This window comes from Rhinopithecus bieti, unplaced genomic scaffold (assembly GCF_001698545.2).
Source record: "Rhinopithecus bieti isolate Rb0 unplaced genomic scaffold, ASM169854v2 scaffold_7683, whole genome shotgun sequence".
Classification (NCBI taxonomy): Eukaryota; Metazoa; Chordata; class Mammalia; order Primates; family Cercopithecidae; genus Rhinopithecus; species Rhinopithecus bieti.
This window is the reverse complement of record NW_016805834.1, coordinates 2722637-2745815: the sequence shown is the minus strand read 5'-3', so window position 1 is coordinate 2745815 and position 23179 is coordinate 2722637. Positions and strand designations below refer to the sequence as shown.

The 23179-nt window shown below is 44.1% G+C and overlaps 1 protein-coding gene across 3 annotated transcripts in view; it reads left to right on the top strand.

The window, feature by feature from the left end:
- The first annotated feature begins 17249 nt into the window (after positions 1 to 17249).
- Positions 17250 to 23179, top strand: part of GRM8 (glutamate metabotropic receptor 8) — an 863233-nt gene continuing 857303 nt past the window's right edge. Inside the window, exon 1 of one of the 3 annotated variants that reach the window (XM_017873818.1) lies at positions 17250 to 17543. The gene's annotated coding sequence lies outside the window, so the exon portion shown is untranslated. Of the gene's footprint in view, positions 17544 to 17962; positions 18209 to 23179 lie in introns of those variants that run through there. The other 2 variants (XM_017873820.1, XM_017873819.1) reach the window with 2 other exon arrangements.

Below are 23179 nucleotides of genomic sequence, written 5' to 3'. Positions count from 1 at the left end.
TGGCAGAGACACAACTGAAAAATAAAACTTCAGGCCAATATCCTTGATGAACACAGATGCAGGAATCCTCAATAAAATACTAGCAAATTGAGTCCAGCAGCACAGAAAAAAGCTAATTCACCATAATAAAGTAGACTTCATTGCTGGGATGCAAGGTTGGTTCAACATAGGCAAATCAATAAATGTAATTCATCACGTAAACAGAACTAAAAACAAAAACCACATGATTATTTCAATAGATGCAGAAAAGGCTTTCAATGAAGTTCAGCATCACTTCATGTTAAGAAGCCCTCAGTAAACTAGATATTGAAGGAACATACCTCAAAATGATAAGAGCCATCTATGACAAACCTACAGCCAACATCAGAATCAATGGATAAAAGCTGGAAGCATTCTCTTTGAAAACCAGCACAAGACAAGGTTGCTGTCTCTCACATCCTATTCAACATAGCATTAGAAGTTCTGGCCAGAGCAATCAGGCAATGGAAAGAAATAAAAGGCATCCAAATATGAAGAGAGGAAGTCAAGCTATCACTGTTTGCAGCTGACATGATTCTATAACTAGAAAACCCCATAGACTTGGCCCAAAATTTCTTCAGCTGATAAACAACTTCAGCAAACTTTTAGAATACAAAATAAACAATAAAAAATCACTAGGATTCTTATTCACCAACAACAAAAGGCTGAGAGTTAAATCAGGAATGCAATCCCATTCACAATGACAATAGAAAGAGTAAAATACCAAGGAATACAGCTAGTTAGGGAGTAAAAGATCTCTACAGCAGGAATTATAAAACACTCCTCAAAGAAATCAGAGATGATACAAACAGAAAATCATTCCAACTAATGGATATAAAGAATCAATGTTAAAATGGCCATAGTGCCCCAAACAAGTTACAGGTTCAATGCTATTTCTATCAAACTACCAATGACATTCTTCATAGAAGTAGAAAAAACTATTTTAAATTTCCTATGGAATTGAAAAAAGAGTTTGGATAGCCAAGGCAATCCTAAGCAAAAAGAACAAAGCTGGAAGCATCACATTAGCCAACTTTAAACTATACTAGGGGGTTACCATAACCAAAAAAGTATGGTACTGCCACAAAAATGGAGACATAGACCAATTGGACTGAGTAGAGAGTTCAGAAATAAGGCCACACACCTACAATGATTTGACCTTCAACAAAGCTGACAAAAACAAGCAATAGGGAAAGGGCTCCCTAGTTCCAATGTAACTGGATAGCCATCTGCAGAAGACTGAAACTGGACTGTTACCTCATACCACATAAAAAAATCTACTCAAGATGGATTAAAGACTTTTAAATGTACAACCAAAATCTGTAAAAACTCTGGAAGATAACCTAAGAAATATCATTCTGGATATAGGACTTGGCCAAGATTTCGGGATGAAGATGCCAAAAGTAATTGCAACAAATATAAAAATGGACAAATGGGATCTAATTCAACTAAAGAGTTTCTGCCCAGCAAAAGAAACTATCAACAGATAGATAACCTACAGAATGGGAGAAAATATTTACAAACTATGCATCTGACCAATGCCTGGTATCTAAAATCTTTAAGGAACTTAAACAAATTTACAAGCAAACAAACAACTCCTTTAAAAAATGGGCAAAGGACATGCACAGACACTTCTCAAAAGAAGACATACATGCATCCAACAAATATGTGAAAAAGTGTTAAATACCACTAATCACTAGAGAAATGCAAATCAAAACCACAATGAAATACCATGTCATACCAGTCAGAATGACTATTATTAAAAGTAAAAAAATAACACATGCTGGCCAGGTTGCAGAGAAAAGAGAATACTTATACATTGCTGGTGGGAGTGTAAATTAGTTCAACCATTGCAGAAAGCAGTGTAGCTATTCCTCAAAGAACTTAAAGTAGAATCCAGCAATCCTGTTTGACCCAGCAATCCTGTTATTAGTTATATACCTGAAGCAATCTAAATCATTCTGCCATAAAGACACATGCATGTGTATGTTCATTGCAGCACTATTCACAATAGCAAGACATGGAATCTACCTAGATGCCCATTGACAGTAGAATGAACAAAGAAAATGCATATATATATATATGTGTCATGGAATACTTTGTAGCCATAAAAAGAACAAAATCAAATTCTTTGCAGCAAAATGGATAGAATTAGAGGCCATTATCCTAAGCAAACTAACACAGGAACAGAAAACCAAATACCACATGTTCTCACTGATATGTAGGAAGTAAATAGTGAAAACATATGGCTACTAGGAGGGAAACAACAGACACTGGGCCTACTTGAGGGTTAAGAATGGAGGAGGAAGAGGATCAGAAAAAAATATCTGTTTGGTACTACGCTTATTACCTGGGTGACGAAATTATCTGTACACCAAATCCCCATGACACACAGTTTACCTATGTAGCAAACACGAATATGCACCCTGTACCTAAAATAAAAGTTAAAAATAAAAGAATAAATAAAAAATTTCAAACTTTAGTTACTTTCAAACAGAAAGAAAATCACTATTCTTTTCATTTGGTGAAACACTGCAATGACTTTTATGTCTCTATTTTATCCAAAAGTACATTGAATTTTTCAAAAAGTACATTTTCCCATATTTCTTAGTACAGAAATGTGTAATATAGGTACTGAACACATATAGTGAAAAGGATGCACAACTATTTGCTTTGGTCATTAAGATTTTCACAGAGAGAAGCCAAACTGCAAGGGACTAGCCAAATGTCTTCATGTATTTTGGGGTCAGAGAACCAGGTAGAACCACAGTTGAAAGTTCTATTTGCTAAATAACCTAATGTTTCTCTAATGATGTGTTGTGAAGACCCTTGATAAATTTTGTAAAGAGAAAATCATGACTCTCATGCAAATATAGAATGAACAATTGTCAAAGATTTTATTCAACTCACTAATTAATGAGGAATCTTGAAAGACATTTAAAACTGGTTCCAAGAGCATTTTGAGTTGCTAGGAATTTATAGACAATGCTAAAATAAGATGGAGGGATTAGATACAAAAGTGGTTAATATTCAATAGAACCATAAACCATAACTTCTCTGCTTATCCATTCCAGTAAGCAAAAATCTACAGGTTAACCCCTGTCTCTGCAGAATTGTAAAACGGCCTGGGCAATAAAATGCCAACCAAGCTCAGCACTTGACTGAAAAGGTTCCTAGTAATCCCCTTTTGCCTATTTCCAAGTTTCAGATGATTTTCTGACACCTTGGTGTGCTAAAGTTTTCTTATCATCATGAATCTCTTACTTCCAGGTCTACTTCTTGCACTGATCCCTTTCTTCATCCTTTTATTACCCTTTTTCTGTCTTTAATATGTATTTTCCCTTTTAGTTGAAACTACACTTAATTTTTGTCTTGGGTGAAAATGAATTGTGGCATTTAATCTGTGACTTCCCTTTTAGTCAACGAGTACTCTCTTGTTTCATCCATCCGTCTGTCCTTCCACCATCCATCCATGCATCCATCTTTCCATCCATTCAATTTTCTTTTCTTTTTTTTTTTTTATTATACTTTAAGTTCTAGGGTACATGTGCACAACATGCAGGTTTGTTACATATGTATATTTGTGCCATGTTGGTGTGCTGCACCCATCAACTCGTCAGCACCCATCAACTCATCATTTACATCAGGTATAACTCCCAATGCAATCCCTCCCCCATGATAGGCCCCGGTGTGTGATGTTCCCCTTCCTGAGTCCAAGTGATCTCATTGTTCAGTTCCCACCTATGAGTGAGAACATGCGGTGTTTGGTTTTCTGTTCTTGTGATAGTTTGCTAAGAATGTCCATCCATTCAATTTTCTATCAATTTTTATTCATTTGTTTTCACATTTATTCAGCAAGTGTCTACTGAACCCTGACTACAGGTAAAGCATGTGATAGGTGATGTGGAGAATAAATCCTTAACACATAATATTCATACCTTCTCTGAATTCAAGTTTGTAAACTAGTTGGTATGACAAACCATTCATGAAAATTATGAATTTTTTTCACCACTACTAAAATAATGAAATTTTTCATTGTCACAATCCAATAGTTTTTTTTGAATACCTACCTGGTCAACAAAGATTGGCCCTCTCCAAAGTGAATTATTATCAATAGAGTTATCCCTCCAGAAGCAGAGTTTGATTGGGAAATTTTTAAATTTGTCCACTGAACCATATGCCAATTCGACAAAAATTTAGAGTCTGTTGTGCCCTGGGAACTGGATGGGCACTGGGAATACAACCTCACAGAACTTTGCTAAAAGACAAGATCTTCCCTGGGAGATGTTATCTTTCTACACTGCTGGTAGTAACTTAAATATTAATGTAGGAGTTTTCAAGAGTAGATTTTTGTTTGGGATAGACTGTGAAGGCATTTGAAACTCAAGGGGTAAGAAGAGAAACCCTCTTGAATGAAGGAATGAAGAAAAAGGACGATGGAGTTTCAGTCATTTTAGGAATATATGAGAGAGTTGAGAGAGTTGTGAAGTTGTTTAGTTTTGTATTTTGTTTGTTTGTTTGTTTTGGACAGAAGAGGATTGGTTGGTTATTTGTTTGTTGGTTGATTGATTGGTTAAGGAGGGACAGAAGAGAATTGAAGGGAGAAAAGGACGTCAAAGAAATACCATCTGGGTCCTGATTGGGGGAGTGAGAGCAGAGTAGGTGGAAAAAACAAGTTTTAGAAATGCAGAGTTCTTCATCATCTTAGTATGTATAGGCACTCAACATGCCGCCAAGGTTGCACGGTAAGACACTTAGAAACACTTCTTAAGAAGCCAAGTAAGTTAACCCTAGTTGAATTCAAAATCTAGACAATCATACATCTTTGTCTCTCTAATTAATATATATATGGCTGCTTTCAGCATTTAGTTATTTGGTTTCACACAGTTTAGTGAACTGTCCTCTTTAATATGCAGAAGAAATAGTCTGCGTATGTTAAGCATTAAGAGTTTCCATGGGCCGGGCGCGGTGGCTCAAGCCTGTAAGCCCAGCACTTTGGTGGAGCCGAACGGGCGCGATCACGAGGTCAGAAGATCGAGACCATCCTGGACTAACACGGTGAAACCCGTCTCTACAAAAAATACAAAAACAAAAAAAAAAAAAAAAAAAAAACTAGCCAGGGAGTGGGCGGGCGCCTGCAAGTCCCAGTACTCGGGAGGGCTGAGGCAGCGAGGAATGGCGTAAAACCCGGGAGGCAGAGGCTTTCAGTGAGCTGAGATCCAGCCACTGCGGCTCCAGCCTGGAGCGACAGGAGCGGACTCGTCTCAAAAAAAAAAAAAAAAAAAAAAAAAAAAAGGAGTTTCCATGATGCCCTGTGTGAAAATGTTCATAAGTTCACTCATGGGGGACAGGGTATGAGGATTGGCAAGAGGAAGACTGAGAACTAAGGTCACTTAGCGGAGGAAGAGGAGCTTAGCAATCCTTTGTCAGTTTGTTGGCATTGCCTAGAATTAATCCTGTTCTCAGGGAAGAGTCAAAGTTGTTATAGGATCCATCCCTTTTATTCACATGTCTTGAAAATAAGATTGAAATAAAAGCTGTTGCTAGGATAATGCGCTAAAATGGAGGTAATGTTTAACATGTGCTTTTGGAAAATGTAAATAAATTGCCATATTTGCTTTCTTTATCTGTCTCCTCCATTTGAATGTACTTGTGGGTAAAGACTTTTGGTCAGGTGAGTTAAAAAAACTCAGTAAACTTTAGAGCATGGTTTAGTAGAAAACATATTATAGCTTCTATTTAAAGTATATCTTACATAGAATAATCTACAAATACAAAGAAATGTGTAATACTGTAAACATATAAGTATGTATACATACTTAGCTATAGTTAAAATTTACATTATATATATACATATATATATATATTTATTTTTCTGTATATGCATAAGACTCAACCCGTTGCCATAACTCCCAGAAAAGAGTCCAACTACAGTCATGGCTAATGCCAAGTCCAATAACCATGGGCTCTTTTAAGAGTCCTTGTGTGTGTGAAGGATGTGTCCAACATCAAAAAGTCAGTCTTCTATTCCCATCTTTTTCTTTAACTCACCAGGGGACTCTGAGCAAATTGCTTCCTTGCTCTGGGCATCATCGCTTTTCTCATCATGACATGAAGCGTTAGGACAGGATCACTCAACAGTTTTTCTAGCCTGTGGACTCTAGATCTGACCAAAATTTAAGTTCGTTAGAAACAATGCTTCGATTTTCCGGGTGACTTTCATTCTGTTCCTTCATTCCAAAGCAACCTTCTGGCTTCCCTTCCTGCCTTAGCTGCCCATCCTTTCTTCTCCCCTTTCTGTTTTCTTCTCTTTCATCTTCTTCCAAGCCTAGTTGGAAGTTGTAGTCCTCATTGATAGAGGGAAGATTCAGACTTCCTCCCCTCACACTTTTGAACTCTTATAAAAAAGAATCTGAGACCTTATGTGGTTAATTTTAGCTTCATAAATGTATGTGCTTGAATGCGTTTATCTGACAACAATTCTTCTGAGAGAACCATGCTGGCAAAATGGTTGGTCTTGTGAGATGGTTAGATGACAGCCTATGACTCTGCTGGTTGTGCACAGTGCAGTCTCTGAAGACACGATAGTATTGCTCATTTGTTTACTCGGGAGTTTACAAAATCTTCACCTGATTTAGACTTGCACACAATGTATTATCTAAATGTCTTTATGGTAGGACACTGGGTTTGCCTGAAATATTCACCAATGTGAGGGATGGTTTTGGCCCTGTCTGGCAGTGGGGAAGGGTGCAGCCCCACCTTGTGGTGGCTGGAGCACCATCCAGGGACACGCAGGTGTCTGTCTCTGGGAGTTTTTCTAGTCAAGGCACTGCTATGAACAATCCTTAAGCTGTGACAGTGACAGGATCACATCTCAGAGTGCAGCAGCTGGAGGCCCTCCACATGCTGCTAAAACAGTATCAGAATTGAGGTGAAAGGTTTAATTTTAGGCTTTTAAGAGCCAGGCCTTTTTTCTCCACAAAGCCTAAGATCAAATTGTTGCTTATCATCTTCATTTTCTTTGCTGGCAATAAAGTTCTTGACCATCATTCGTCAAGAATGGATGCAGCAACAGATTTGCAATATAGACTATCTAAACCAGTTTAACACTGAAAGCCTCTCTTTTTACTGACTTCCTATGGTAAGAAATCTTCAATCCACAGGTCATCTGCAGAGATTTTAAATTTAGTTCAGATTTGACAGTTTCCAATTGGAAACCTTGAACTTTTATTTTTGAAAATATCTCTTTCATCAAGGAAGGATTTGTTAAAAAGGTGCTCTTTTATCCTAATAGCCAAGCACATGATACAGACACTCAATCCAACCATTATAGTTTGAGCAGGGATGTGAAAATTCTTTTTCATCAAGAGTCACAGGAGATAAAATCTATTGAGGGTCACACAAATGAAAATAACTTAATGGAGTTAGAACATAAGGATTTATAACAAATAACCATCTGTCAAGGTTTTAAATTTAGAACAGGGAACAGGAAATTCTATTCTGGAAGTAAAACATACAATAAATATCTTTCTATCCTATAATTAGTTCACTTAAGGAGTGAGGGCTGAAATACATGGAGAAAGGAAGATGGAATAAAGGAAAATGGAAAGAGAAAGGGTAGAGTTAGGAGATAAGGGGAGAAGAATCTGAAGAAGGAGGTAGAGAGAAGTAAGCAGGCACAGAATACAGAAATGGGGCCTTTCTGTGGGCCAGCCTAAAGACCCCTCCCAATTCTGATCATCCAGTACCATGTCTTTGGGGAAAGATTTCCAGCTTTCATTCAAGTCTTCATATTTCATAACTCATAATCTGGACCCAAATCTGCCCTCCAGTTGCTGTTCTGGGCACAGTTCCTTTTCCTCCCTTATGGGTCCACTGCCCTGTGATCTCACTGCTCCCCATGCTGTTGGGCAACTTTTTCTGCCTGCAGCCCCTAGCGTTCCCACCAGCCTACACCTGCCTCAGCTCTACCACCACTTCCCCACTCCAAAAACTGCACCCAGAACTTGCTCCTGGCAATCCTCCTGGATTCTGCTTTTCTAGCTCAGAGAATGGAGCTGGGAATTCCTCCCTCACTTCTAATTTAAGGCAACAAAAACACAGATGGCTAGAGTCTTCTCTGTAGCCTTCATTTTCTCTCCTCTTTCTCCGTTCCTTCCTCCTTCTTTGATTCTCTTGCTTCTTCTCTTTCTTTCTCCTCTCAGCTTGAAATGCGTGGAAAATTAACAAGTGCAGTAACTCCTCCAAATTATTTTCTCTTTCACTCTTCTTCCCTTCAATGAAGTCACAGCTAAGTATGAATATGGAAGGAGTGTGAAGGAAAGAGGAAGAGGAGAAGAAAGGTAAAAATAAGACTGATGTCAGGTACTGCAGGAGAAATCCTTTAGAGTGTTTTGTGAACGCCCAGAAGTAAAAGAATAAAATTAAAGCTGTTAAAAAGCAGTGGGACCCCTGCCCACTGTTACTTCTTCACCTCACACACTTATTTTTCCCTGTTTGAAAAAATGCAATAACATATTAACTCTCCATTAACTAGAGTGCTTTATAAATGGTATATGCCATTCCTTGCTCAAGAGATCTAACCGTAGGTGGGCATGTTAAAAGCTTTACAAGTCCCCTTGTAACAGAGCCTTCCAAGTACCAACTGTAGACCCACCTGTGGTAGGCAGACTTCTAAGGTGGGGCCCAATAAGCCCTGCTTCCTGGCATTCATGTCCTTGTGTAGTGTAATCGCTTCCTTTCCATTGAGTGTGAGCTGGACCTAGACACTTATTTCTAATGAATAGGATATGGGCAAATATGATGGGAATATGGCAAATCTTCCAAGATTAGATTATAAAAGGTGGTGACTTTCATCTTGCTGATATTCTTTTGCTCTTTCTCACTTGCTCACTCTAATGAAGGCAGTTACTGTGTTATGAGCTGCCTTAGAGAGAGGACCATGTGGCAAGGAACTAGGATGACCTCCAGCCAACAGCCAGCAAAGAACTAAATCCTGCCAACAACCATTGAGTGTGCTTGGAAGCAGATTCCACCCCAGCCCATTGTCAAGACTCATCTTGAAATGACTGAGGCCTCGGGTAACATCCTGATTGCAGCCTTATGAGAAAACCTGAGCTGAAAACCTAGGTAAGCCATGCCTGGATTCCTGACCAATAGAAACTATAAGATCATAAATATGTACAGTGTAAAACTGTTAGTTATGGGTGTACTTTGTTATGTGGCAGTAGATAATTAATATGTTGCCTTTTAGGTGAACTATTCCTTTAGCAGAATCCTTTTTGGCATCTCAATACCCTTAGGTGGAATTCATGATTTGCTTACCATAACTCACATTTTGCATCTAGAAGATATTTTAGTAAGATGTTTTTGAACTATCTGGGAAGGGGAAAACTGTTTCTCACACGCACTGAAACACACTCATTGTTTCTTCTCTACCAATCCTTCCTAGACCAGCTTGATCCTATCTTCTCAAAACTTTCCCAAACTCGTAGAGCACCCTGATCTGGCTTATATAATTTAGCTGTTGGTTGTGTATTTTCCTATATTTTCTCTTTGTTATTGTACATCTGTCAGGCTAAATTGGACTGTCTGATAATGTAGTGGCTATGACCTCATTTGGGTCCCTGAGCCAAACGGGTGTTCAAGAGTAAAAGAATCAAATAGCTTGGCTGGACTCATTATTGAGTTCATGCTCTTTATTTCCTTTTGTTTGGCTATTACTACCTGGTCAGATGAAAGGCAGTAGCAAAACAAGCCAAAGAATTCTATCACTAGAAGTCTCATGAAATTATTCCTCATTTCTGACATCAAGATAATCACAAGATGGTTTTGTTATGAACTTAAACTCATATGAAATGTAATGTAGATTGTTTTCTGGACAATATCAGCTAGCAGCTAACGTTTATGTTCTATTTGCCAAACATTGTCCTAATTGTTTTTCTTACTCAGGTTTCTGAGACTCTGATTAAAAATCTAATGAAATATAAAATAATGTAAGGTTTAAATAATTTTTAAACCTAAAGAGATGAAATAAATGTATGAATCAAAGTCACATTAAGGATTAAGTGACATCCAGCAATTTTTACCAAGTGATTTTAAAATGTGATGTATAGTAAGCTTTCTTTAGTGTCACCTTTTGGCCTTAAAGGGAAGTACACTGTATTTGTGAAGGGTGGTAGTGGTGACGGTGGTGGTGATGGTGACAATGGTAGCAATGATGGTGATTGTGGTGGTAGAAAGAATGGTGGTGATGGTGGTCATGGTGGTTGTGGTCATGGTTGTGGTGATGATGGTGGTAGTGGTGGTGATGGTGGTGGTGGTGGTGATGGTGGTAGTGATGGTGATGATTGTGGTGAAGGTGGTGGTGGTAGTGGTGGTGGTGATGGTGGTGGTGGTAGTGGTGGTGGTGATGATGGTGGTGATGGTAGTGGTTGTGGTGAAGCTGGTTGTGGTGATGGCGGTGGGAATGGTGGTAGTGGTGGTGATGGTTGTGGTAGTGGTAGTGATGGTAGTAGTGATTGTGGTGGTGATGGTGGCAGTGGTGGTGGTGATGGTGGTCCTGGTGGTGGTTGTGATGGTCATGGTGATGGTGGTGATGGTGGTGGTGGTTTTGGTGATTATAGTAGTTGTGATGGTGATGGTGGTTGTATTAGCCCATTCTCAAGCTGCTGCAAGGACATACCTGAAACTGGGTAATTTATAAAGAGGTTTAATTGACTCATAGTTCCTCAAGCCTGGGGAGGCCTCAGGAAGCTTGCAATCATGGTGGACGGGGAAGCAAACATGTCCTTCACATGGTGGAAGGTAGGAGAAGTGCAGAGTGAAATGGGGGAAAATCCCCTTATAAAACCATCAGGTCTCATGAGGACTCACTCACTATCACAAGAACAGCATGGAGGTAACTGTCCCCATGATTCAATTATCTCCCACTGGGTCCCTCCCACAACACGTGGGGATTTTGGGAATTAAAATTCAAGATGAGATTTGGGTGGGAACACAGCCAAACCATATCATTGGTGGTGGCGATGGCAGTAGTTGTGGTGACAGCAGTGGTGGTGGGGTGGTTATTTGACTCTTTCCAGGTAAATCATCAGATAACTCATAATTACCTACTATGTGCCCAGGTACCCAAATGAAGTCACAGCCAGTACACCATAAGACAGTCTAGTTCAGCCTGACAGATGTGCAGTAATATAGAGAAATGTAGGAAAATAAACAACCAACAGCTGAACTGTGTGGGTATGATTAGGATGCTCTAGAAGTTTGGGAAGTTTTCTGAGGAGAACATAGGACTAAACTGGTCTGAGAAGGATGGGTACAGAAGAAAGTAAGTGTGTTTCAGAGCTTGGGGGAAACACAACTTCCTTTTCTCAGGTAGTTCAAAAGAATCTTTTTTTTTTTTTGATACTTGAGGGAGGTGATAAAAGAAGAGATGAAAAGCAGTTCTCTGCTTTGGCCTGAAGATGTCCCCAGTCCCAGTGAATGGCTATTCAGTGAAGAGGCAAACACTACAGTGAGGCAGAGGAGCTGCCTTATCTTAGGCCATGCCAGTGATAGGGAGGACTGGGCTCAGGAAGGAGACAAATGTGGCCCTGTTCCTCTGAGTCATAAATGTTGCCAAGGAAGGGCACGTGACTATGATCAAAGCTTGACCTCAATTGGTTCTTTGAGAAGCAAGAACGTCTTCCCCTTTGTTTCCTACATTAGCGGAGACAGATGTTACCATGTCCACGTTATTAATAAGAATACTAGGTGCTATAACAATTGAATTCCCAAATTTCAGTAACTCGACACAGTGAAAGTTTCTCTTCCACCTAAAAATTCAATGTGGATGTTTCTGGTAGGAAGGCAGCATTCCTCAGCTTGGAAATTTGAGGACCCAGGCCCTTGCATCTTGAGCTGCTAATCTCTGTCTCCATTGGCGGAAGGAAAAAGAAAGGGTGAGGTGTCTGCTTTTTGACTTCCTTGGCCCAGAAGGGACATTCATCGCTTCTGTTCATACTGTAAGTAAGAAGTAGATATTTGACTCCATCTGGATGCAAGGGAGGAAAGGGATATGTAGTTCCTGAGTGTGTGTGGCCAAAGGGACAGCCTCTTTCTGGTAAAAACTCTACACTATTGAAAGGGGAACATGAACCTTGGCTGGACAGGAATCTTTTTGCCACCCACATGTTATAGATCAGGGATTGCAGTATAGAAATGTGAAAGGGTCAAGATAATATGACTTATTAATGGCAAAGTTAGGGGTGGAACTCAGCCTCTTTTCCCCCCCAGAAAATACTTGATGGAACCTTCTCAGTGTTAAACTCCATCTAAAGGGAGAAAGGAGTAAAGAGAGAAAAGAGAGCTTCTGTGGCCATGAACAGATATGAGGAGATAGGTAACCCCTCCCTGGGCACCTCATTTCTCAGGTCTGTCTCCTTAGGCATTCCAAGCAAGTATTCATATATTGAAATGTGCTGCCTGCTGGCTGCCTATGAGGGGAATGATTTCCTGAATGTAGTACATTTTACATTTTAGTGAACGTCATTTCCTGGAATGTTTGCAAAATGTGCAGCTTCCCAGGTCCCCTCCCAGCAAGTCTGATTCAAACAGCTCTGGGTTAGGGCCCAGAAATCTGTGCTTACAATCAGCACCCCAGTGATTTTTGGGGCAGGTGGTCCTTGCAACACACAGAGAGAGGCATAGACTTGATTAATATTAAGTTTTATGAGGTTTGCCTAAGCAGGTGTTGCAGAGGCTAACTGTGACCTGCCCTTATTGTCTTGCCCTTGACCCCTGATTACACATCACCTGCCTACTAACTACCAGCCTCTGCATTTTTTTCCAGAGGTCTTTACATGACCTCTGGAGGCTGCTTTGCCATCCATGTGATAGGCTAGAATTGCCAGACAATGAACATCATCTGGCAGCAGTTCTTAACTAATACCTTATAAGTGTTGGTGTGTAGATACCCCAGCTCCCTCATCCCTCAGTTGGACCCACTCTCTGCTGTGTGTTTTACACGATACCCCAGCTCCCTCATCCCTCAGTTGGACCCACTCTCTGCTGTGTGTTTTACACTGACTTCCAGAGTTCCCCACTGGGATCAGGTACCAGGTGCCCACAGTGGTACCTAGCTTGACAATGCACCCTTTATTGGCTCACTTCCCCACTTGACTACCGGGATTCCCTTCACCTTTTAAACTACCTACTCTTGAATCCTTGTTTCAGGTTGTGCTTCTAGGGAAACCCAAATGAAAGCAGTAGAGATGCACATATACTGTATGTCAGAAATTCTTAAAGAATCTTTTCCATGACTCCTGTATGCAGGTATGAGTTGACTGTGGAAGTACAAAACACCCTCATTCATGACATTGGTGTCATGAACCTCATTGGCTCTATCTGACTGTCAGTCTAACATGTCTGATCTTGCTTCTAGCAGCCAGTGTCTAATAAACTGAGCAAAACCCACATGGTACACTCACTGCCACGTGCAGATGGTCTAGCAAGAAAAATATTGTCTTCGTTTCCAAAAGAAACAAATCCCATTCCCACTTTCCCCTGTCAGCTTTGCTCCATGTGGGAGCATCATGCTGTCGATATTTCTCTTGGGTGAGTAGCCTGCAAAGGTTCTCAGCCTTAATGATTACCCCAAAGCAGGAATTGTAGCATAAATCTCCATGTGTGGAATATATATCACAGCTTGAGTTAAATGGACCCCAAACATATGGCATTGTTTTTTGCATTTTCTAACACATGGGCAGTTTCTCACATTTTAAATCAACTGAAAATGAGAAGATTATAGGCAAATCTTCTTGGAGGATTAACTACTAGGAAATATACTTGGTTTGAATAAACATTTGGGGTGGGATGGAGGATGAGGTCAGACACTTTCCAAAGACAGATTGTATATTGCAGAAGGTGGGAGCCCAAGGGGAAGCAAGGTGGATGACTCTAGAATAACCTGCATGTCCAGACGGCCTGGTCTTCAGACACTCTCCCCTGACTCAGATTGCAGCAATGAGCAAGCAGTGTCATGGTGTTTGGCCCTGATGAATAGAGGTTGTACAACCGATGACTTTTTCCTGTGAATGTTACTGATAGGGACCAGTCCCTCCTGGAGACAATCTTTCCTCCTGTGTCCCAATGTTGCTATCAGTCTGGGCGAATTATAACCTGTACATGGGCAAATTATAATCTGTACATAAGCCTATGTCACTTGCTCAGGGGCTACTAGATAAAGCCATTGGAAACACTGAAGAATATATAGAAGGGCTCTATTCCTTATTGACCAGATTCCATGTAGGATTTGAGTGATGGTTCTATTTTGAGTATCAAGAGTTAAAGATGATGCAAAAGCAAGCACTGGACTTGTACTTTCCTTAGAAGAGATCAAGTCTAGTTTTCTCACAGAAGGCTGCACCAAAAAGGGCAGCGATGTGCCTGTAAGACATCAGTTTTCTGCAGGTAATGATCAATAGGGAAAGGAGAAAAGTAGCTCTTTAGGCATTTCTTCCCCAAGCGGCTCACTGAGCCTCCTTAGGCCTCCAAAGCCACAGCCAGCCTTATTGTCCTTATTTTCAAAATGGGCCTGCTAGAGCACCAGGCTGCTACCCTCTTGGCTCATGCCAGGCAATGACCCTACTGGCCCCGCAGCTGGCCTCTCGCCTACCCTGAAGACAATGTTCGGTCAGCAGCTGCAGATGCCCAACATATTTGAGGGCCTCCTCTGCCTTTCCTCTCTGTCATGTTTCTCTCCCCCTCAAATTTATTAATGCACATGTAATAAAGGGTCTAACACGGACTTATTTATACCTCTACGTTATACCTATACTGACAGTATATGTCATACCTATACTAACATACAGTATATGTGCATCTCTACTGGCTTCATTTGGGTTTCCCTAGAAGCACAACCTGAAACAAGGATTCGAGTTTAAGAGGTGAAGGGAATCTCAGTAGTCAGGTGGGGAAGTGAGCCAATAAAGGGTACATTTTCAAGCTAGGTACCACTGTGGGCACCTGGTACCTAATCCCAGTGGGGAACTCTGGAAGTCAGTGTAAAGCACACAGCAGAGAGTGGGTCCAACTGAGGGATGAGGGAGCTGGGGTATTTACATACCAACACTTACATGGTGTTAGTTAAGAACTGCTGCCAGATGATGTTCATTGTCTGGCAATTCTAGCCTATCACATGGATGGCAAAGCAGCCTCCAGAGGTCACGTAAAGACCTGTGGAAAAAAATGCAATAATATTGCTCAGACCGGGATCATGGGTCTGGAATTTGGGGTGGAGTGGGCTTCCTGCTATAGAAATCAGGCCACTGCACTTACTTTACACTTCTGGGGGAGGAGGGATCTCTTCCAGTCCCGGAGAAAAGAAAATCTTTAAAGCTTCTTACAGGCGGGCATGAAACCAGGAAGTCCACCCAGTCCCATCTGCGCATAAATCAGGAGCTCTTCCCTTTTCCCACCTTCCTTGTCCCGAGTGGCACTGGCCACTGATCACCCTCTTCAGAGCTGCACCAGACATTCACAGGGAATTGAGGTTCCCTATGCAGAAAGGTTTTCAGACAGAGGACCCAGCCCATTTTCTGTTTCCAAATCCTCCTCTCTCTCTCTTTTGTGGTTGCTGCTATAAAATAATGATTCAACAATCAAAGAGCCTCTCATGAGGAGATGGGAGAAGGAAGGGAACGAAGGGGGAAGAGGTGCCCTGGGCTGAAAACCTGTATTTTTTTCTAAGTGACAAAGGGCAAGGGTCCTTTTTTGAAATTAGGAGAGAGACAGCTGTCTCCTCAATGGAAACTTTGCACATTAAAACCAGCCTTGGGAAAAGGCAACACCACCAAGGAGGAAGTGCTATAGGGTTTCGAAGCCAGACAGCTGTGATTTCTGGCTCTAATATTTTCCAGCCGTATCTCTAAGCCTCGGTTTCTTCTTCCATCTGTAGAGTGGGCTTAATAATTTTGATCATCTCACAGAGTTGATGTGAAAATTAAAATAACCCGAACAGAATAGGCCATATATACAGGAATTAATGCAAGATTCCTGACATGATGCTTATAAGTTCATGATGCTTAGGAAGATGAAATTCATTGTAGAGATGCCGAACGGGGGTCTAGAGCCTGCCTTTTCGGGGTCTCTCCGGTCCTTCTCCATCCTCTTTATCTCCTGGGCTGCTCCCTCTTCCCCCGCGCCCCGCCCTCCCTGGCTCGCCCGGGCCTAGGGCGCCGCCTGCAGTTGCGCGCGGCCGCCTCTAGATGGAACTTTCTCACCAACGCAAGGCCGGACCCGAGCAGCTACCCGGGCGCTGGGCGGCGAGGGGCTCCTTTCATTCCGGCGGGTGCGGGGTCTGGGGACCTGGGCGGTAACTAGTGGGGAGGAGCGCTGGACTGTGCACGACGAACCCAGCAGGTTTCCACAGGCGGCATGTGAAGGGAATCCCGAGGTTTCCCTGCAGAACCCGAGCACAGCTTTCCCGGAGTTTCCTGCCCCGCGTCTGCGGCTACTTGAATCATCTCAATAAAATGACCGTCCCGGTAGCCACCCACGCCCCGTCCTGCGCAGTGTCCTCAGCGGACCGCGTTGTGTGGTACCGCGAGCCCTGGGGACTCTGTAGCACGCGTTCCCCAGACCCTCGGGGGCGGGGAGTGGGGAGACAATCGTCCGAGTCGCGGGCCCGGACAAATGGCGGAACCGCCGCGCGGCGCCAGGCAAACTTTGCAGGGGAACCGTGCCCCTTGCGGGCTCTACTTTAAGCATCCCCGAAAAGAAAGCATGTGGCGGGACACTTGTCATCTACCATGTGTTATTCTCGGTGACGCTTTCTGGAGCTGTGTTCACGGGGGACCCGGGCTCGCGGGTGCTGCCTGTTGTGCTCGGGCGGGCGTCGCGCCTCCCCGCGCCGGTCCCGGGCTCGCCAGGCAGCCGGAGCCGCTGGGCTCTTCCACAGCCATATTCCTCCTTCTGCCGCTCCCGCTTCTTCCCACCCTCCAACTCTGTCGTTGGGTCCTCCCTTTTTTCTTGGGGGCGGGGAAGGTGGGGGTGATTTTAAAATCAGAACTATTGACATTTCTGGTCTCCTCGTCGCTTGGTGCTGAAGCGCGGAGGGGATCCGCGGGCCGAGGGTCCCCCTCCCTGCCCTCGCCAGGGCCGCTGGGTGACACCGAAATCCAGAAGCTCCCGCCCCTCGGGGGTTCCTCCTCTTGCTTCCCGAGGTGACTGGTTGGCGCGAAGCGATTGGCGATCCCGGGCGCGATCCCGGCCGCGGCTCCCCGCGCCGCGCGGGGTGAATGGCCGCGGGCGGAGGATCGGGAGGCGCCGGGCGCAGACCAATCGCGGCCGCCGGTGGGAGTATTTGTTATTCACATGGAAGAGACTTGGCGCCGGCTCGGCCAGCTCAGCCCCCTCAGCTCGGAGATCAGCTACAAGTGCGGCCGCTGTGCTCGCCTCACGCGGCGGCGGAGGCGGCGGCGGCGCTGACATGGAGCTGCGGGCCCCCGGCGGGCTTCCTCACCGCGCCCTCTGCGGGGAGCAGGGTAAGACTCGCCGCCCGGCAGCAGAAAGCTGCTCCAAGCAAAGCAAGTGCGGAACCACGGGACAAAAGCCCCGGCCCCAAACTTCCCCGAAACGCCCTGCTTGTTGGAAAAGGAGAATCCCCCCGTTTTATTCCCCTTTCCGTTTTCTTCCCTAAAACCGTTCAGCGGACAGCCAGGTGCACCATTCCTTCCCAGATCACTCTAGTGATTTGCTTTTCCTGAGCACAAGTAGATGGCCCTGCACGCCTGTAGTCTGTGAGAGAACTGGCGGGCGGAGGTGACGGGAATGGGGGGAGAGGGAGAGTGGGCACCAGGGGGCGAGGGGCTGGCCGGGCATTGGAGCTTGATTGGGTGTCTGTTGATTTTACGTTGCAAAGAACAAGGCAGCCACCCCTCTTGTCTGCCCGTGATTACATTACAGTAAAAAGGTTCAGAAAAGAGGGAGACTTCATCCGGAACTCCCAAGGCTTGGAGGTGTGATCCCCCAAAAGTTTAGTCGGCGAATGGGAGACTGAAGGGTGACGGGAAAGGGGCAGGCGCGCTCGGCGCTCTGACGGGGCGTGCGGCGGCAGGATTTTAAAGCGCTCTGCCTCGGATCGCCTGCCCCGGGTGACCTCCCGGACCTGCCCTGGTGGAATCTGGACTTGCCCCGCCGAGATGACGAGGTACCTTCGTTTCGCGAACCTAACGGGAGGGATTTCCGAAGTTAGCGGCTTCCAGGATGAGTCGGGGTAATACCCCCGCCGTCTGAGCGTGGGCTGGATGGATGTCTAACCCGGATCTAGGGAGGATGGGGTCGCGGGGAAGCCGGGGGCTTCGGAGTCCTAGACACCCGCATCCCCGCACGGCGCACGCTCTGTCTAGAGTTTGCGTTCTCCGAGTTAGCACCGCGAGCTTGGGATTTCCGTGCCTCTCTTTTGTGGCTTTCGGGAAACGCCGGAGTTCCGTGTCCTGTTGGGGGTTGGGGGATGGAGAAAAGGTCTCGGGGATCTTGTTTAAAAAGCAAAAGCTAACGCGCCCCAATAGCTCCTCGGCAGCTCTCGCACCCGGCGCGGCCCCAGTTTCGGGCGGCCCAGTGCGGGGCGTGGGCACTTGGGCGGCCAGGTGCTGCGGGGGCGCAGGCTGCACTCCCAGCGCGCGGCGGCACTGGGGCGGCGCCGGAATGCCCCGGGGCGCGGGAAAGGCAAGAGTAGCCTGGCACTCCCCCCACGGCCCTAGTCTCTATCCACCCCAGAGCCCGGCTTCAACAGCCCAAGGAACTGAGAAGAAAAAGGAATGTGCGCGGGGAAACAGGGGATCCGGGCGGGCTGAGTGGCTGCTGTTATGGTAGAGATAGAAACAGAGGTAGAGAGATAGACAGCTCAGCCACGCCAAGCGCGAAGCCCATCTGCCCAGCTAGAAAGCTCGGAGATCCCTTGAGCTTCGTACAGTTGGTGAAAATATAACAGAATCACCAAAAAAGAAAAAAAAAATTTCCTTTCGTCTGATACGCGCTCCCTTGGTGCACATGAAATGCGGAGGGACACGCAAGTCACCCAGTTGCGCAAAACGGCACCCCCGCGGTTCCCTGGGGAATTACTTCCCCCGTGGCCCAAATTGAGAAGCCTGGGGTCAGAGGGTCTCTGCGCACCCTGGATAGCGGGGGTGAAAACAGATCCCCTCGCCGGTTGCAGAAATCCTTAAGTCCCCTACGCAAGTCCCGCCCCCGGGAAGGAATGCCTAATTTGCCATTTGAGGGATCCTTTCCCACAAACCTGAAGGTGCGGGAGTCTCTGGAACACCCAAGAATACACTAGAGTCCAGGCTACTACCGCGATTGAATACAAATCCTGCCAACTGACAACTGGAAAACAGGGTTGGTGGTGGAGATACAAGAAAAATCATGAACGGGAGAAATACATTCCTATGATAGCTTGTATTTTGCTTGAAAGAAAATAGAGAAAAGAGCCACCAGCAGGTAGATCGTGGATAAACAGCTTATTGCACTTGCCTGTAATTTCCATTTTCCGTTATGAAATTGTTTGTCAATAATTGCAAATGGCTACAGAAACCACTTTAGTTTACCTTGGTCACTTGTTTGTGAATAATACCGTGAAAGATCTCTGTAGGAGGCACAGTCAGCTGTGTGCAATTCATTCTCTGGTTCTTGAAAATGTGTGCCTTGATAATTTTGAAAAGAAAAGCTTTCTCCATCAGGGAAAACGAACCAAGATTTTTTAAAATGCTATTTTCCCATTTTAGAGTCAACTACAGGTTGTACCATGTCTAAGATAGAGAATTCTTGCTTCTGAATAAGGGATGCGGGGAGAAATAGATGACGGGAGGCTTTGTAGGAGACAATTGACCCGGAATAAAGAAGAAGATACTGAGAACACAGCTCTCTACACTGTCATTTAGGCTCAATTTGTTCTGTTTGGATTGTGCTAGCTAGTTCTGCCCTCTTATGCACCCTTCGAAAGTTATGGCTGCTTGAATAATTCTAAAAACATCTACATCCGAAAGGAATAGAGAAAAGGAGGAGCTGAGCACCAATAAGTGCAGGGGAAAGTTAGAGGTCTGGAGAGATGTGCTCTTTTCAAAGTTGGCTGAGCAGGTTGAAGCTGCTGCGGGGCTTGTTTAATTGGTATTTATGCAGCAAATAACCCGTCTGACATTCACATTGGCAATTGCGTGCCAATCTTTGTGTATGAATGTTCCATTGTCTTCAGGGCACGATGCACAGCACACTACACACATGTTTTTTTCCTTCCGAGTTTCCTTCCTACCACCTTCCTCAGGTAGTTAGAATGCCCATCATAAAGATGACCTTGCTTTAGTTGCGGGGAGTGGAGTTGCTCTGTCACAGTGTCTTAAAAGAAGAGGCTGCTTGAATTTCTCTCTTCGTGGAGCCACAGCCAAGACCTGTCCACATCTGCATGCTTGTCAAGTTGGCTGGCTTGCGGAGGTTCAGGAAACTTGCTGTTTTCTTGATAGACTCTGCCTGGGCATCCCCAGACTGACAAAGGTGGTTCATTCAGTAGGGATGGCCACTTCATGTTGTTCGCAGGAGAGGCTATGAGCTGAGAGTTGGCTGGCTTATTGTTTTCATTTCAAGAGAGGGTTTTCTTTCTGCTGGGAATTGGAATTTAGATTTGGGCTTTCTCTCTTTCTTCTTTTTTTCTTTAATTTTCATTTCTTCTTGGTACTTTGACAAATTGTGACAAACCCACTCACTGGGAGGGACTCTGAGCATAATATCGCCTCATCCCAGGACACCCTTTCTGAGTGGTGGGCATTGCTGTTGGAGTGATTTGAGAGGTACTATTGAGAGGCTCCTGACTCCTAGCTCCCTGCTCTGGCTTGTTACATTGCCAGCCTTAACCGTTATTAATGGTGATATTTCTTTGGTAAAGAAATTATGGCTCTCCTAGGAATCATTTTGAGAATGCAGATGTTCCATTTGGGGATGACAGTAATGCATCTTCAGTCTTTGATACCTGCTAATGAATCCACTCACTCCCTGGGGAGGGCCAAGGTAACGAAAGAACAAAGGCACTGAGGGAAGGAAGAGACCTAGTTCTGGGGAGGGCAGGGCAGGGCAGGGCAGGGCAGGGCAGGGCAGGAGGTGAGCAGAAGTGGGAAGATCTAGGAGAGGCCTCAGAGGAGTATAGATTGTTGGACACATGTGTTGCCAATTTCATACTTTTCCAGGCAGGGTTATGCCTAAAGCTAGAAAGCTGCTGGCTATTTATTGGCTGACTTTTCCAGTGGTCATGACCCAGCAGTAGAAGCATTATATTCTGCCTACAACTTAGGAAGGTTTCCAGTTCTCCTGTTTTCACAACAGGAGATTATCTTGTCACCGCTTTCTTCAGAATAGCGATTTAGATGCTCAGTGACCATGACCTTTAGTTCTCCAGGTCAGATATGGTACTTCCACTGACTTCTTGCATCCTTTCCAGTTTTCCTTCAAGCTCTGTGCTCTCCATATAGGCTTGTCAGGGTTGACTTTTTTGGAGCTGTGACCCTTGTTAAGGTCTGACTAGCCCCAAGTATGATGAGAAAGTGGTTTTCTTAGATCTTCTAAGTACAATACACCAATAACATATTTTAGTTCTAGGATGGATTGTTAAACTAATAGTATCCCTGTGCATTCTTATAGTACTTGGCAGTTTATAAAGTACTTCGACACACATTATATTGTTTGATTTCACAAACTGGGAGATGGGGGAGAATCATTCCCCATTTTAGAAACAAAGAAACTGAGATCTCGTTAAGTGACTTGCTCAGTGCTATACAGTGAGTACTGGGGGAAGTAAGACTAGATTCAGTGTCTCCTAGGACTCTAGAACATCCCACTCACAGTCCTCATTATCAAATCAGAGTTAGTTTGAGATCCAGCATGGCCTCCTGCCAGGGGACATGGAATAAGGGAAGGAACAAAATGGCAGTCCTGCATTTGAATCCTGGCCTGAGACTTTAGACACAGTCATATAATCTTTCTGTTTTCAGGTTCCTTAGATCTTGAATGGAGGCTGTGATACCAACCTCATAGTTGTATTTTAAGAGGGAAATGAAATAATGTGTCTGCAGCTCCAGGCACACTGCAGGCATTCAGTAAGTGTTGATGTCACCCACTTTCTCTCTTCTTATCTGATACATATTATAAAAAGTAGCTTCTCATTACTTTAAATATGGTCTTTTTGTGTAATAGCTGTGTTATTGGAAAAATAAGGGCACAAATTGAATTCTCTTAAATCAGATTTTTTTTTAAACGCCTGGGATTTAGCTATTTAAAGGAAACCTGTGGTGAATTCTTTTGTAATGCAAATAATTACTTTCTAATTTATCTGTTTAGTAAGTCGAGCTTCTCCTGTATCAGATTTTTTTAAATATGAGGCTGGCTTGTGTAGAAGAGCTTTCACAATCCTCTCACTGATGAAAAAGTCACTCAACTTGCAAACAAAATCAGTTATTGTGTTCAGTTGGCAAAGCCTTGCTCTGATGTTTGAGCATACTCTCATATTCCCTTATTATGAAATAATAGAATCTCGGAATAGGAAGCTGGAAGACACCTTAGAGATCATGTGGTCCATCTCACTCATTTCACAGATGAGGAAATGGAAGCACATAGAGGTGAGGGGACATGTCACCTCTATGTGCTTGGGAGTGTCACCAGCCAGTGACTGTCAGACAAAGATCCGATTCCAGGCCTCTGTTGCCAGGGGAAAGCTCTGTCTGCCCCATCCTCACTCTGCCCCACCAAGAATCCACAGACATGCATACATATTGCAGCATGGGAGATGACACAGAAATATGATGCATTTTCTAAAACAACCCAAAGAGCTGCAAGTGTGAGCAGTCATAGGAATTGATGAGAATATTCAGCTTAACCTTTCTGTTAAAGAGCTGAATGGAGGCCGGGCGCGGTGGCTCAAGCCTGTAATCCCAGCACTTTGGGAGGGCAAGGCAGGTGGATCACCTGATGTCAGGAGTTCAAGACCAGCCTGGTTAACATGGCGAAACCCGTCTCTACTAAAAATACACAGATTAGCCGGGTTTGGTGGCACGGGGCTGTAGTCCCAGTTACTCAGGAGACTAAGGCAAGAGAATCGCTTGAACCTGGGGAGTGGAGGTTGCAGTGAGCCAAGATCACA